Source organism: Drosophila arizonae, chromosome 4 (genome assembly GCF_054131065.1).
Source record: "Drosophila arizonae isolate 15081-1271.41 chromosome 4, UAZ_ARI_1.0, whole genome shotgun sequence".
NCBI lineage: Eukaryota > Metazoa > Arthropoda > Insecta > Diptera > Drosophilidae > Drosophila > Drosophila arizonae.
In genome coordinates this window covers 10,948,921-10,964,442 of record NC_142924.1, presented here as the reverse complement: position 1 = coordinate 10,964,442, position 15,522 = coordinate 10,948,921, and the positions used below count along the sequence as shown (strand labels likewise).

Genomic DNA, 15,522 nt, shown 5'->3' with positions numbered 1-15,522 from the left:
TCAAAATATATCCAACGAGCTTAATATATAAACAAATAAATGACAAATAAAAAGTTTGGTTAGAATCTTTTTAAACTCTACCTCAACTACCTTCTATATTTATCTATATAATTTGATAAATTCCAAACTCTTGTTTACCCAAAAACTCTACCGTGTCATTTATATTTGTACTTGAAAATAAACTCTGTACGTTGATTGTGATTCATTCGTTGTTTTTATAGCAATTTTTTTTTCGTATTTGCAGTCAATGTCCAGGCGAGACAACAATCTGTCCAACTGACCCGTTCGTATCTCTCGGCTACAATGTTTTGCCTCAGTTTTTTTTCGCACGTTTATAGGGTTAGCTTTAGCTGGTTAGCAGAAGGCGTGGGAGGCGGAGGTGGTGGAGAGAACGGAGAAGGAGTAGGGTTTCGTGGAACTCGTGTGTTGTGTAATTTATTGGGGTCATTTGTAGTTGGCATACTATTCACACCATTTGCGGATAGTTTACTCAGCCCGAGGTTGTAAATAACGCTACCTGCCCGAGTAGCGCCTGCTATTGGTAGAGGGTAAGAAAAATGACGCTGTCGTCTTGCTGATAAGCAAAGACCTTTCGATTGCTCGCAATGTGGAGCTACATAGTTATTTATTGTAGCTGTGGAGTTATGGAAAGTATTGAGTTCGATGTGAAAATGGAAGTGTAATAAATTGATGAAATTCAAGATGTGACGATAATTAATAGAGGATATATAGTATTATAAAATAAAAGGGGAATATTGTAAATAAATATATTGAAAGGGCTATACACTGTTATAAATCATATATATTTTATATAGAAAAGGCATAGAAAATGCCCAAGTCTGGCAAATGCACTACTGTTAAGTATTTATTATGTTAACATGATGCTGTTAGCAAGCTTCACTAAACTCTGTTATTATGTTTTTGCTGCTACTCGAAGTCTAATTCTAATTTGAATTGCTTAAAGCACAGAGTCTATATAAATAGATTTTACTTGTTCTTTGCACTTTGTAGTATTTAATTTTTTAATATTTTTATAGCCTATTATATATGAATATACAGTACCAATCCATCATGACTGGCAAGTTGAAGTAAAATAAACAAATAATGAGCACAAAGTTCGTATAAATATTGTGACACCTTTTTGTTGGAAATGATTTGCTGCATTAGCTGAGGCTTAGGTCATAGCCACAACTAATGTCAGTCATTGCTTGTTTAATAGCTGCAACAACAATAGCTACAACAACAACAACAACAACCTACAACAACAGCAAGTAACATTGTAACTAACATCTAAAGCTCGCTGTGTATTTTGTGATCTAATGCGCTACTTTGTCTATTTACCTTATCCGGCAGATTAAAGTGTCACGAGCTGCCAGCTGCCCTGCGCTCGCCGCTTCTCTCTGTCTACACTATCTCTCTCTCTCTCTATCTCTCTATCTCCCTCGAGCTAGTCAATTTGCGTTTATTATATATACACACACACACACAGAGGAGATATACAAGATACAGCTAGATGCTGCAGTAGCTACAAGTAGCTACAAGTGCTCTGCACTGCTCTACTTGTTGTTGTTGTTGCTGCTGCTAGGGCAGCTGGCAACAGCAACGACGACAACAACAACAACAACAACAGCAATGACAACAACGTGCTGCTGCCTAGCCACTTGAGTGGCAAAAGCGTGCGCTCTCAACTATTTTCATAGCTTGCACTTCTGCTCCAAGTTTTTCTTTTACACATCTTGCCACACCTAACGTCCCCTGCCCCTCTAGCCCCATCTGCTGCTGCTGCTGCTGCTGCTGCTACACATGCTACACTTTTTATTCAATTAACACGCTGGCTAGGCCAGTCTAGTCTAGGCAGAAGCGAAGACTAGGCAAGGCAAGGCAAGGCAAGAGCCAAGTGCTTTGGCTGGCAAGGCGAATGAGACACTGCATTAACAACAACAATTTTGTAGCAGCTGCCAAAATTGACTTAATTTGTTAGATCTACCATCAAAATATAAAAGCAACCGACAACAACAATAACAACAACAACAACAGCAAATATACTAAGAGCATAATAGATAAAGCGAGCATCGCGTAGTTTCCCAAGGCATTTCGCCTGTCAATAATTAGTCGTGCATAGCTGAAATTGAGGTGCGTTTAACCCGCGTGAGAACCCCCTTAACCCATCTTTCTGTCTCTGTCTGCCTCTTCATTTCCCCCTCACACCTGCTGGCGCTGCCTCTCTCTCTCTCTCTCTCTAACTCTGTCACACGCACATGACTATAAAAACAAAAGTGTAGCAAATGCAATGAACATGCATCTTGCACTCAGCAGAAGGTAAATGGCAAAAGCTAAATGCAGGAAATGCTGCTGATCGACAAGCGGTATACCCTGTAAAATATAGGGGCATGTGTGTAGGGTAGAGAGAATGGCAGAAGGCAAAAGCTGAAGACTTGTTCAAGGAGAGAAGTTAAGAGGGAGGGAAAGGGAAAGGGAGAGAAGGAGAGTGTGAGACAGATAGACAGATAGAGATGATAGACAAGTGACATATATATATGAAAAAATAGAAAGTAAGCGGGAGACCGAGTGAGAGAGACTAAGAGATAGAGACTGTGTCTGAGAGACTGACTGAGAATGATATAGAGAAAGAGAGAGTAAGAGAGAGATAGAGATAGAGCAAATGGGAGGAGAATGCCTTAAACTAGCAAGAACGAAGCAATGAGAGAGAGAGAGAGAGAGAGAGAGAGAGAGATATAAACACACAAATAAAGAAAGAGAGAGAGAGAGAGCGAGAGAGAATGTTCCACAACGAAAGTGAGCAATGCAGAGAGCAAAGCTAGTGGAAGGTGCTGAGGGAGTTAGGCGTGAGGGGAAGGTCGAGAAGGGAAAATATGTATAACGATCAGTTATAGAGGCATAAAGAGAGAAAAAGTATACCAAGTGAGTTATTTCTCAGTACAGCTAAAAATATGGTGCATTATTATAAATGTAATTACAAAGAGAGTAGGATAGAAATACCTACAAAGAACAGAAGAGAGGGAGAGAGCTACTCAGAAGAGCAAACTAAATTTCTGCCCCTTGGCCAGTTTTAAATGTCGCCAATTAATACAAACAGATTAAGTATTATAATTCCTATGAACTGTGCGCTCAGTCCATTATATGCTACGCACTCTCGAATTACAGGGTATGCGCGCAAAGTGCAAATTGAAACGTATAAATATATAAAGTGTACAAAAGTGTGCGCAAGGCAACAAGAAATTGTGAATGCTTTGCATTTGATGAAAGCGTCGAGCGGTAGTTGTCGATTCACGGCTGTGGGTGAAGGAGGAGAGAGAGAGAGAGAGTGAGAGAGGGGTGGAGAGCGGGAGCGGTGAGGCGCAGCCACAGTCATTTCATTGAAATAAAAAACACTTAAGCAGCAACTGCAGCGGCGACAATGTACCAAAAAATAAAAAAATAAAATATAAAACACAAATAAAGTGCCAATAGAGCAAAAAGAAAACTGAAAAAAAAAAAGGAAGAAGAGATAGACCGAGTGAGAGAGGGAGAGATAAGTAGATGCAGAATGAAGATAAAGAATGCTCAGCAGCCGCGGCAAATAAAAATGCGATGGCAGCTTCATTAAAATTTTTTGGTTTTCGTTTCAATTAAGTTGCGGTTAGTGGCCGGAAAATGCGGGCGAAAAGGAAAACCGAGTAGAGAATGATAGAATGAGCGAGAGAGAGGCAGGGGGAGCGCGAATTGTAAGTGGACGGCGAAATTGTTATTGTTGTCAATTAAACGTGAAATGAGAATGAATATCAACTCGGCTATAATTAAGCTAATGCTGGCTAATGCAAGAGCAACTCGAATGTGTAGATAGCCAAAAGAGCATGCCAATCAATTAAAGTTGACAGCGAAGTTGACTATATATATATATATATAGAGTTGAATATACATACAAGTTGAATATATATTATATAGAGATTGTGCTCGACTTGAAACTGCTTCAAGGACTTGCATGGAGCAGACTAAGTCAAACTGTTTAAATGGGTATTGATGGCAAAGGAAGCTACAATGGGTGATTGGTTTATTATACTAGATGATATTAAATTTTACTCAACTGGAGTAGCGTATATAGTATAATATATGTTAAAATATTCATTGATATTTACTACAGTCGAATCTCGATAATTCAAAAATTGCAATAAATAAAAAAAAAAAAAAATGGTATTCCCTTGCAAGAAATTCGTTCTCAATAATTCTTGATAATTTGAATTTCTGTGTAAATCGAAAAAAAAAAAAAAACTGATCCCCTTGCCATTTCGAGCTATCGAAATTCTACTGTATAATATATAATAAATACAAAGATGTTTTCATTATAAATTATATATAAAATAGAAATATTAAATTATCGAGCAATTCCTTAAAACTAAAGTAAGAGAAAAGAATGCTCCATTGCAGCCACATTTTGTGATGTTTAAACATAAATACACTTAAGTAACAGTAATTCTGTTTAATTCTATTATACCTATTTCCATAAATTACAGGGTATTCGAAAACCCAAACAGCATGCCATTTGATCTCTAGCTAGTTAAAGGTATCAACTTGCCTCAGACTTGAGGTACACAGAAGTCAATAATACTCTTATAGCAGGCACTTGCAGCATTTACCGTATCCCGAAAAATCAGTAATAAATACAGAAATCAATTGATTTAAACAAAACAAAGAAAGGTGTTTACAGTTGCGTATGGGAAATAAAATAAGAAACAATATCGCAGCGATATCTGTGGCATAATAGGCAAATATCATATACACCTGTATATACATATACATATAAATATCTCATATATCATATATACACAAATAAGCAACGGCTGTTTGCCAATATTGTTTGGCTTTGATCATTTCAATGGAATCCATCAAATTTGTATGGCTAAGGTGCCAACTTGTAAAACGCGAGCAAATGGGGCGTATGCGTAATGCGAAATAGACAGCTGGCTGAGGGAAGTTAGAGAGAGAGATAGGAGAGAGGGAGAGAGGTAAACTGGGCAAATGTTTGCATACTTAATGAGCCGACTTTTATGTTTATATATATGCACACATATATACACATATTTCGAACTGTATATGCTTCGCTTTAACTGCAGCTAAATCAATAAAAACTGCAGTTAGCTTTGGCCTTTTGTGTGGGTGTCAGAGTAACCCAAGACATTTTGGCCATTAAAACAAGTAGCTAAAGTGTCAAAAAAAAAAAAAAAAAAAAAAAAAAAGCAAAACTGGCGACAATTTTCTAAATGAAAATTTCACTCGTTGCACTTTGTTGTTTGAATTTTCCTTATTTTCCGTCTTTTTTTTTTTGGCACACAAATTTATATATGATTGCAAGGCAGGGAGATTTGATGTTCTCTCTCTCCCTCTACATCTCTTTCTAGCTAGCTGACATGCTGACTTTTGTGTTTTTCCTTAATGAATTCAGTCACCTGCTTGCTCTGCCTACCTTTACCTGCCTCCCTTCACACCTGCAGCAAACGAATTTCTGCTCTATGGGCATTTTTGTGTGTACTCTGCTTATTAGATTTGTACTTTTAATTGCCCAAATAGTCGAAAATAACAGAAAAGAGCAGCGGAAATGTTTGCGAAGCATAAACGACTGTCGAATACTCGTTCGTGATGTAGGAACAGTGAAAATTCTTTGAATCATTTGGAATCGTTCCAATTAGTTTGGTTTAGCTTGAATGCATTTTAGTAATTCTCAAATATTCTACTGTATAGACTTTTTGATAATTCATTATTATTGTTAAAGGTTTATTGAGTGCTGAAAATATGGAGATTCTTTTAGTGATACTCTGAGAAGAAATTTCGAGCTATGTTATGGGAGTATTTATAATATATTCTTGGTCGTTCTCTACTTAAGCTTATTAATATCAACTCTATAACTGTAATTACAACTACCCAAAGAAAACCCAAGAAAAACCTTAATCTGAACTTCATATAACTGAAAGCCAATATACCCCTTACGTCCACGTCCAAGTCGTAGTCTAATCACATCAGACCGAAACACATGCATCTTTAGCATATTCTATAAATTTCGCATTTAATTGAATTTCTATTTGTTTTGCTCTCTTTGCAGGTGAGTCTCAAATTCCTTTTGCTTCTCCTATGAATTCTCAGCACGTGGGTGAGTAGAACTCGCCGCCCAATCTGCCCTAGTCTATGCCAAAAATTTTGCAGATTCTATTCAATTCATGTCTTAATTTCATTAATTAAGTGTAAGTGCAAGATGTGCACAAATATTTTCGACTACAACAACATTTTTCTGCTATTTTTTTTTTTGCAACTAATTTGATAAGTGTGCCAGAGGAAAAGTGTTTTCCAAACACGCTTATCCCAGTGGGGTGGCAGGGGGAAAACTTTTGGACAAACTTTTAAGTGAATTTAAATTGTAGAAATTAATTGTAAGTGAAAAAGTGAGCAAAAGTCGAAAGCTTAAAAGTCTAAATAAATAAAGAAAGCTTTTTGAATTAAAAAAAGGAAAATATTAAAAAAAAAATTTTTTTTTTATATAAAAAAAAAAATTTTTTTAATATTTTAAATGTAAATTAAATATTTTGTTTGTTTATTTATTGCGCTCAGGGCTTTTCAAATTTGTTTAAAACAATTATATTAGGTAAAATTATTTATATAAATGTTCATAATTACGTTTAAGCTATATTTAAAAATTGTAAAATTTATAGAAATATATACAAATTTATATAAAACATTATTATAGATTATAATATAAAATTTAATTTGTTGTTCACTCTCATATAATTATATTTTCATTACGAATTATATTTGGCAAATTAAAATTACATTGAGGTTGTTTAAAAAAAAAAATTTGGGAAATAAGACAAGTAAATTATTTAATACGCTGGGGGATCTTTTTTCGGATGAGCTTAGCAAATATCTCATGCTCAATTAACACAGGCAGAGCAGTAAGAACAACAACAACAATAATAATTCTAACAGCCATAAAAAAACAGACAATTCACAATTCATAATAATAATAACAATAAGCAGCTCAATTAACGCCCGTCGAACCGAGCCGAACAAATGCAGAGCTGTCGGCGATTCTAGCTGAAAAGGGGGCTGCAATTGTTGTTGTTGCTGTTGTTGTTGGGGTATTGGGTAAGGGGGACTGCATTGCCAGTTCGAAGTAGTTTCACATGCGAGCTGTGCCCGACGGCAATTAGAAAACGCGGTTACATCATTTCGGGCAACAGCTCGAGTTAATTTCCATTTCGAAACGGAAACAAAAAACAAAACGGAATGATCTGCTAGAAAATACCCGAACCTAAGTGATAAATGCTAAAAAGTGCTAGAAAATATTTAAAAAAATATATATATGCCTATTCATACTCAATTTTTACTTTCTAAATAACATTTAAGTATCATAAGCCCTTAAAAGAAAAAAAAAAAAATAATAATAATACTCCTTATGCTACTTAATATTAAGTATACGTCATATTAGCAATCAACTTTCACTAGCTAAAATCAACTTTTCATTCTGAACAGCAATGAATATATACCTCCATATCATATCTACTATTTGGATTATTCAGTAACCCTATATACCCACTTCAACATTCAGAACCGAGGTAAAAGGCATTTGTCATTCGTTAGGCATTTCAAAGTAATTTTCACAAATTTTAGTTTAGCTTTTGAAATAGTTGCAACATTTTGAGCTACATGAAAATTTGAAATTTAACACGCGCCTTTGATTTTATTTATGTTTCTTTTTTTTTGCTGTTAACACATTTTTAGAACTGTCAAAGTAAAACGAAAAGGGAAAAAAGTGTCGCAAATATTTTTGTTGAAAAGCTCGAGGAATTAGTCGAGTTAACAGTTCTTTTCCTGTGTGTACTTAGAGGCAACAAATTGGAAATATTTGTGTAGTTCTATTCGGGGACTCATCAATATGTACATATATCTAAAATGTCTGAAATTTATGCTCGACTAAATAAATCACTAGAAACTGTGGCCAATATGAAAGACGCCGCCAAATTTTTGCCGAAGTTCTTTAGCATTATAATGCTGGTGTAAAAAAAAAAAACAATTGCCAACGTTTACGAATGACGCACAAAGCGTAAGGCTGAAAATGTTGCTCGTGCTAATATTTTCTTTTTTTATTTTAGGTAAATATATATTTAAATAGTTGATTTAATACGTCAATGCGGAAACAAATAGAAAAAAGAAAAACTTTGAATAGCAGGAAAAGCGAAAAGAATTAAAACGAATATCGTAAAACGGAGCAAAGAAGAATAAACTTAGAGAAAAGAAAAGAAAACTTTAGCATGGAAAAAGAAAACTTTCAGCGCAAAGTTTTCTATGAAAAGTTTTACCTCACTTTTCTTTGACTTGCATTTCTCTTACATCGCGACTTCTGGGACATAAAGTTTTAAAATTAAGGAAATAATTAATATAATTAATCTCTCTCATCATCATTGGTCAATCAATCAAATATTCCTTAAGTCAAAAGTTCAATCGATCAATCAATCTGACTATCAGTTAATATTTTAATCAGTAGAGTTTGTCAATCGCTCAATCAGTCTTTCATTCAGCTAAAATGTCAATTCTCAGTCAATCTATTTTCCTATCAGTTTGTCATTCACACAATCATTCCTTGGTCAATATGTCAATCAATTACCCAGTCTGTCACTCAATCTGCTAGTCATTCTGTCAATCAGTCAGCCCATCACTCTGTCAATTAGTTCATCTGTCAATCATTCCGCCATTTGCCTTGCCCTCAACATGAGAATAACAACAACAAATTGCAAAAGTTTTACAACAAAAGCTTTGCAGTCTTTGCTGATTGAAGGCAATTGTTTCGGCTTTGTCTGGCTCGACTAGAAAATCCCCCGCTAGTATTTGCAAGCCAATTATTTTGATATAATCTCCACTGGAAGCTGCCGGTTGTCAGCTGGAGCATAAATAATGTCGTTAATACCGGTTTGTGTAGGATCTAACTCAAATGAACCGACAAACCGACTGGACAACAGAATAGCGTATGTGTGGCGCCATCTAACGGCGACAATTGGCAGCTGGCAATGGGCTGTGCTCCGTCTCGCTCGCACTTTTGTCGTTTTTTTGTGAATGAAACGCAAATGTTTTAACACGATTTATTTATAACATTTCACAGAGATGAAAAGAATGAGAAAGAGAAAAAGATCGCGAAAGTGAGCGAGACAGGGAGAACACACGCACAATTAAGAGCCAAAAATGTTTTCACTCCAATTCCAATTTGAATGAAATTTCTGTGTGTGCTTGTTGATTATTTGTCTTTAATTTATTTGATATATTTGCTTAATTAAACTGGCAGCCATTGTGTATCAATCAATCAATTGGACATATTCGTTTAATTAAATCACTGTCTGATAAGAAATTTTTATCGATTTTGCTGCACGCATCGATAAATGGCTGTTTGATAAATAAACAAATTTGTACGGCTACTACTATTTTGTATGCTACTTTTTTATGTGTGCACGCCAGCAACACTGGCAGCAGCAGTAGCAGCACCAGCAGCAGCAAAGCTTTCGAATTGCAGCGCCCTCTGTTGGCAGTTTGCCGTATCAACGGTAAAAGCTGATGCTCCAAAGCTTTGCTGTCTGTCGTGTTAGCGCGCGCCTGTCGCTCTTCCGCTCTGCTGCTTCTGCCGCTGCTCTGCTGATGTTTTCTTTTTTTCTCATGCTGTAGGCAGCTTGTCTGGCGCATCCCACAGACGCTCTCCCCTCCGCACACAAAAGTCAGAACGCGCGCAGCAACACGTGTGTAGCGCCCCCTTTCGGCCAATTGCAATTAATTTCAATTCTTTTTGCACTTTTGTTTTTTTTTTTTTCCGCGCTGTGTTGCCTACGACAACAAATTGCAATGAAATTTCGTGTTTTGCTCTGCGTCTGCCGCTGCTTCTTCCGCTGCCTCTGTTTCTCCTTCTCCGTCTGGCTCGCACACAGTGTCACATGTTGGCGCTGCGTGTCGATGCGCCGTCAACGACGTCAGCAGCACTGCCATTTGCGGTTTCCTTTTCCTTTGCCTTCTTTTCCTTTCAGTTAGCGCGCTTCAAATTAAAGCTCAAATTTTCTACAGGTTAATAAGCCAGGGGCTGCATTGCTTAGCGCTGACTGGGCCAAGTTTAATTTCAATTACTTATTTTATTTTTATTTTTATTAAATAACTTAAATCGATTTCCGTTCCGATTACAAATTGACTTCAACTTTGCACCGGCTTTTTGTTATCATATCTTTTGGTATGTTTAGCTATGTTTTCTGTCACTCTCTCTTTTTGACTCTTTCAAGGTGTGTCTGTCTGTGTGTGTAGACTGGAACCGGTTGCTGATAAGATTTAACATTTGCTTTGATCATATATTTTCGTTTCTCATCAGACATCTCAATTGATTACCATATGAATGCGCGTCTTCCATTTGCTATTTATATGACTATTTTTATACGTTTCTAACGGTACTTTGATAGATTCTAGTTTTGTTGTTCTAGTGACTAAATCATTTAGTATTTTTGTTTATGCCAAATTTTGAAATATATGCTAATAGATAAGTTAAGAACAGTTAATTTCAGTTGAGGCAACAGAAATGTGTAGAGCTTGGGCTATGGAAATACATCTCTATAAAAGTAAAATGAGTTTAAAATAAAGGATGTACAACATATTGTTATCGTTTTACATATAACATTTATAAATACGAATATACTATGTATATATGTATGTATCTTAACTAACAAGCTGAAAAGCCTATTCGAATTGCCCATTAAAACTATGTACTTTAATACTCTACTATATCGAGCTGCCCCATTTGATATATAGTCTCTATAACTATCTAGTATATCTTTCAACTGGGTCAACTGTCAAAATGAAAAAAAAAAACTACGTTTAAGCACATCTCAAATAATTGTTCGAGTGCTGCAAGTTGAGAGCACTCGAATGGCTGTACAGTAAAGCACGTGTATAACGACTGACAGCAACTATTAATAGTCGTCAAATGCAAATACAACTGTGTGTGTTTATCTCTCTCTTTCTCTATGTGTATGTGTGTGTGTGTTCAATTAGGCTATGAACAAAAAAATTTAAATTATAATAAATAAACAGCAATGGGCAGCAGGCAAACAAGCGCTAACTGCCTAGCCCTCCCCTTCATTGACACGCCCCCATTTGTAATTGTTACAATTATTTTGTTTACTTTGACAGGGAACAGCTAAGTGCTCAAAGGCGGGGAGTGCAAGTGTGAGAGAGCGAGTCAGATGGAGTGAACTGCTATGCTCTCCTTTGTCTCACTCAACTCAACTCTCCAGATATTTTTGCGTATTCCCTTTCTTGCATGTCAAACTTTCAGTATGTGAGTGCGTGTGTGTGTGTGTGTGTGAGTCATTGATGCGGCTGCTTCTGCTGTGCATTGGCATGCTGTATGTGTGTGTGTGTGTGCGATGCATTGCTTTAGCCTGCAAGAAAATAATAATAACAGCAATTACAACAACAACTCTGCAGTCGTCTAGCGTATTGCTTGTGCATTGCTTATTCTTCTTGCTTCTCGTATTGTCGTAGCGTCTAGGCTGCGGCGCTCTTCCTCTTTGCTATTTTGAGCGTTTGTTTTGTTCTCGCGCGCGCTCATTCTCTCACTCTGCTCGCTCACTGTGCTTGACTACGCTCATTCATTGCGGTACTGCAGGCAAGTATTTATATACATATATATGGGTGTGTGTGTGTGCTTTTGATTACACACATACATACGCACATATATGGACACAGTTGCCCGCTCGCATTTACACACATGTGCAAAACGGAGGCCGGCGCACGTGGTAGCTAAACGTGATAGTACAACAACACAGCAACTGACAGCAAAACAAATAGAAAACCTGACAACGATGCGGCGACGACAAACGACGTCGCAGCAGCTGTTTGTCGCTTCGCTTGCGTCGCAGCCGCTGCTGCTGTCGCTGTCGCTGTCGCCGTCGGCACCGACGCGTCGTCGCTGGCGTTGACAGCAACGCATCGTTTGGCAACTGTTGCCAGCGCCTGTTGCTCTGATTGGCGAACGACGCACACGAAGCAGCTGCGCCAATGGCAGCGCACGCTGTGGGAATCCTTTACGCTTCGCTGCGCGCTATTGGCAGACGCACGACCCACAGCCAGGAGACTCGGCAAACAACGAACATTTGCGACTTGTTGCTGTGCATTCAGAAATAAACGGATCACGGGTTGTATGCTTGATTTGTTTGCCAGATGCGTACCGTTCGGATTTGATTGACTGAGAGGAAGAGGGAAATGCAAAGAGAGAGGGAGAGAGATGGTCTGTTGACATGTGAAACAGCTAAGCTGCTTGACGAAGCTTAAGCTCAGCTCAGCGTGAACGAGTGCAAGGGTTCACAATTTGTTTAAAAATAGTTGTTAATCTATTTATGGCATATGCAAACATATATTTTTAAATGCGAGCATTTAAATTTACACTTCATTTAAATGATAAGAATTCAATACTATTTTTAGTTTAATTAATAAGAAACCATTTGTTTTTGTTCGATTTATATATTTTAATTAACGTACTTTACACAATATATTGTCTGTAGATTTCTATATTATTTGTTTTCAATTAATCATGTTTTGTAAATTTTCCATTTGACTATTTTGCGGGTATTTCATTTTCATTTGTTGATATTATAATATTTAAGAACTTTTCACTTTTTACTTATTTACTCAATTCCTTCTCTACGAATATTCATATTGTTTATATATATGCATTCCCCACTTAGAGTTTTGTAATGTTTAAATTTACAATTTTTGAAATGGGCTTTCAGTTTCTTAAGAGTAATGGCATTGCCTTTGCTTCATATATACATTACTCCAATTCTCATTGCTCCACTTTGAGAGTTCCATTTCCAGTGCTCCCTATCACAGTTTTTCTTCAGGTTTCTCTCTTTCGTTTCTAAGAGCTTTACGTAGTACATAAGCCTAGATAATTCTACGCTTTTACATCATTGATAGACAATCGAAACTTCTCGAATCGAGCGTTTGCTCAGAGCCCTAATGAATTTACCAGAAAAGTAGATAAATTGGCGAATTAACTGAACATTTAATTGTTTGCAAAAATAAAATCACCTTTTTTATGTACAGCGCTTAATTAATATAATTTCTAATAATAATGATGGAAATAATGGAAATTATTTCCCTTCGAATCACGCTGCACCTGGGGCTTAAAAAGGTCGCCAAGGCAACCCCAGCCAGCAAGCAGATGCAAACGAATCTTTCCATGAAATTACGCATACGTCACGTGTTGCAAGCCAATTAATTTGTTTGTGCGCGTGCCACACTCAAAGCTCGAAGCTCACCATCGTCATCGATACTTTAATCACTTTTGTGGCACAAACACACACACACACACACACACACACAGAGTGAGGGAGAGAAAAGCAATTAGAACAGGAAACGGAAGACTTGCAGCGGTCAGCTTTTGTCTATGAGGTGGTCGCCGCTGCTGCTGCTGCTGTTGTTGTTGTTGTTTATTTTTGCCAACTGTATGGGAGAGTAAGAGCGAGAGAGCGAGAGCTTGCATATATTTGTAGCTGTGTGTGTGCATGTGTGTTTAGCTACTTTAACTATGCCAAATGCAACGAAACGTTCAACGTGCGCGCCAACGTTTGCCTGTGTGTGCATATGCATGTGCCTCTGCCTCTGCCTCTGCCTGTGCATATGTATGTGTATGGCATGTGAATGCGTGTGTGTGCGCTTAACTGACTCTCAGTCTCAGCTGCCCTGTGTGTGTGTTTGTGTGTGCATGTGTGTGTGTGTGTCCCGGTGTGTTCACAACACGTGCTTAGAACTTTGCTAGACGTTGGGCTTTGGGTCATATTGGAATCCGCGTGACTTTGTCGCCGCTGCCGCTGTCGCTGTCGCTGCTGGCAGCGCTGTTCGCTGCGCTGCTCGCTTACTGAATTTTCATCAGCCGCGCTGCGCTGCCGTTGACACTAATGTTTGTATTTATTTTTATAGAAATTATTTATTATTACCTTTTTGCGAACTAGCTTTTTGCGCTATTTATCAGTTGGCTTAGAGAGAGATATATAAACATATGTGCAGATGTATGTATGCATATATTTCTCTATATATTTTTATTAACTTTAAGGGCCTCCCTTCACTATTTACGTAAGTTGCTGTCAGGGATTTTTTAACTTACTTGCAGAAAATTGCAATTTACGTTGCGGCACTTTTATTTTATTATTTTTTCTCTCCCTCTCCTCCGATTTTTTTTTTTTTTTTTTTGCCTCTTGTAGGCGTTTTGCGACAAACAGCGCTGCCAGCGTCTGCAGTGACTGCACTGGCAGCGCTGCTAGCAAGGGCAGCGACTGAGACTGTGACTGAGACTGCGGCTCGGCCATGGCTACGGCTGTGGCCCGGCATTCGTTCGCATCGCGTTCTCATGTCCAAATCGTTCTCGTTCAACTGCGCGTGCGACTCTAACGCGAAAAACTGTGAAGAATTTTCCAAATAGAAGAAAAATAATAATTTGAAATAATAATAAAATAATAAAAAATACAAACAAACTAAATTGAATACACAATGTTAATCAAAATAAATATTTATTCAAAAACTGTAAAATTCCTAAGGCAATCAACAATTGCGCATTGAGTCGAAAGAAAGGCTTTTCAAAGGTGCAAAGTTCTAGAAAGCAAGTGCAACGCAAATAGAAAAGCAAATCAAACAAAATCTACAACTGATATATCGCATACTATATATATTCGTGCATATATAGTACATATAAATCTATAGTAAAATGAACAAATGTGAACAGTGATTGTGCTCTAGTGTCAAATATCATTATAGAAAACATATAATAGATATTGTTATAGATATATTTATCTGTAGCATATGCAAGCAAGCAACAGTGCTAAAATTACAGATCCAATTTCAAACAGTTTCATTTTAATTTTAATTATTACAACAACAAAACAAAAGCAGCAAGCCAAAAATTTATAAAACAGATCAATAAATTAGAAAAAGGTATTAATAAAAACAAAAATAAATTAAAAACAAAATAAATAAATAAATAAAACTAAAAAAAAAGAGAAAATTAAAAATTAAAAATTGTAATTTTACAAAAATTTGTATTATTTTTTATAATTATTATTTATTTTAAAATAAATACAAAAATATTATTAAAATAAAAAAATTAAATTAAAAATAAAATTTTAAATTTAATTAATTTACATATAGCTAAATCTTCAACTTTAATTTTTACAATTTTAAAATTTTATATTTGAATTTTAAAAAAATTCAAACTAAATTCGAATTAGACTTTTTCAATTAAAATAGGCAAAAAGGAAGATTTTTAAAACAAAATCTATATCTATCTATCATAAATTAACTAACTTTCTTGCGTCATTTGCCGTAACCGCAAATGAAAATAGTTTAACACAGCTCATCAGACTAAAGAAAGCTCACAACAAACTGAAACACCTCAAACACAGCTCATTATGCAGGCTCATTATCATTAGAATTATCATGATCATTAACCATAAACTTATT

At 36.5% G+C, this 15,522-nt stretch overlaps 1 protein-coding gene across 13 annotated transcripts in view; it reads left to right on the top strand.

Annotated features, from left to right (window-relative positions):
• Nucleotides 1-15,522, top strand: part of Pdp1 (PAR bZIP family member Pdp1) — a 63,069-nt gene that overhangs the window by 20,938 nt on the left and 26,609 nt on the right. For 7 of the 13 annotated variants that reach the window (XM_089469225.1, XM_089469223.1, XM_089469229.1 and 4 more), the window contains exon 2: nucleotides 6,095-14,997. The exons of 5 other annotated variants lie outside the window; for them this stretch is intronic. The gene's annotated coding sequence lies outside the window, so the exon portion shown is untranslated. The remainder of the gene's footprint in view (nucleotides 1-6,094; nucleotides 14,998-15,522) is intronic. One more of the 13 variants, XM_089469224.1, reaches the window with a different exon arrangement.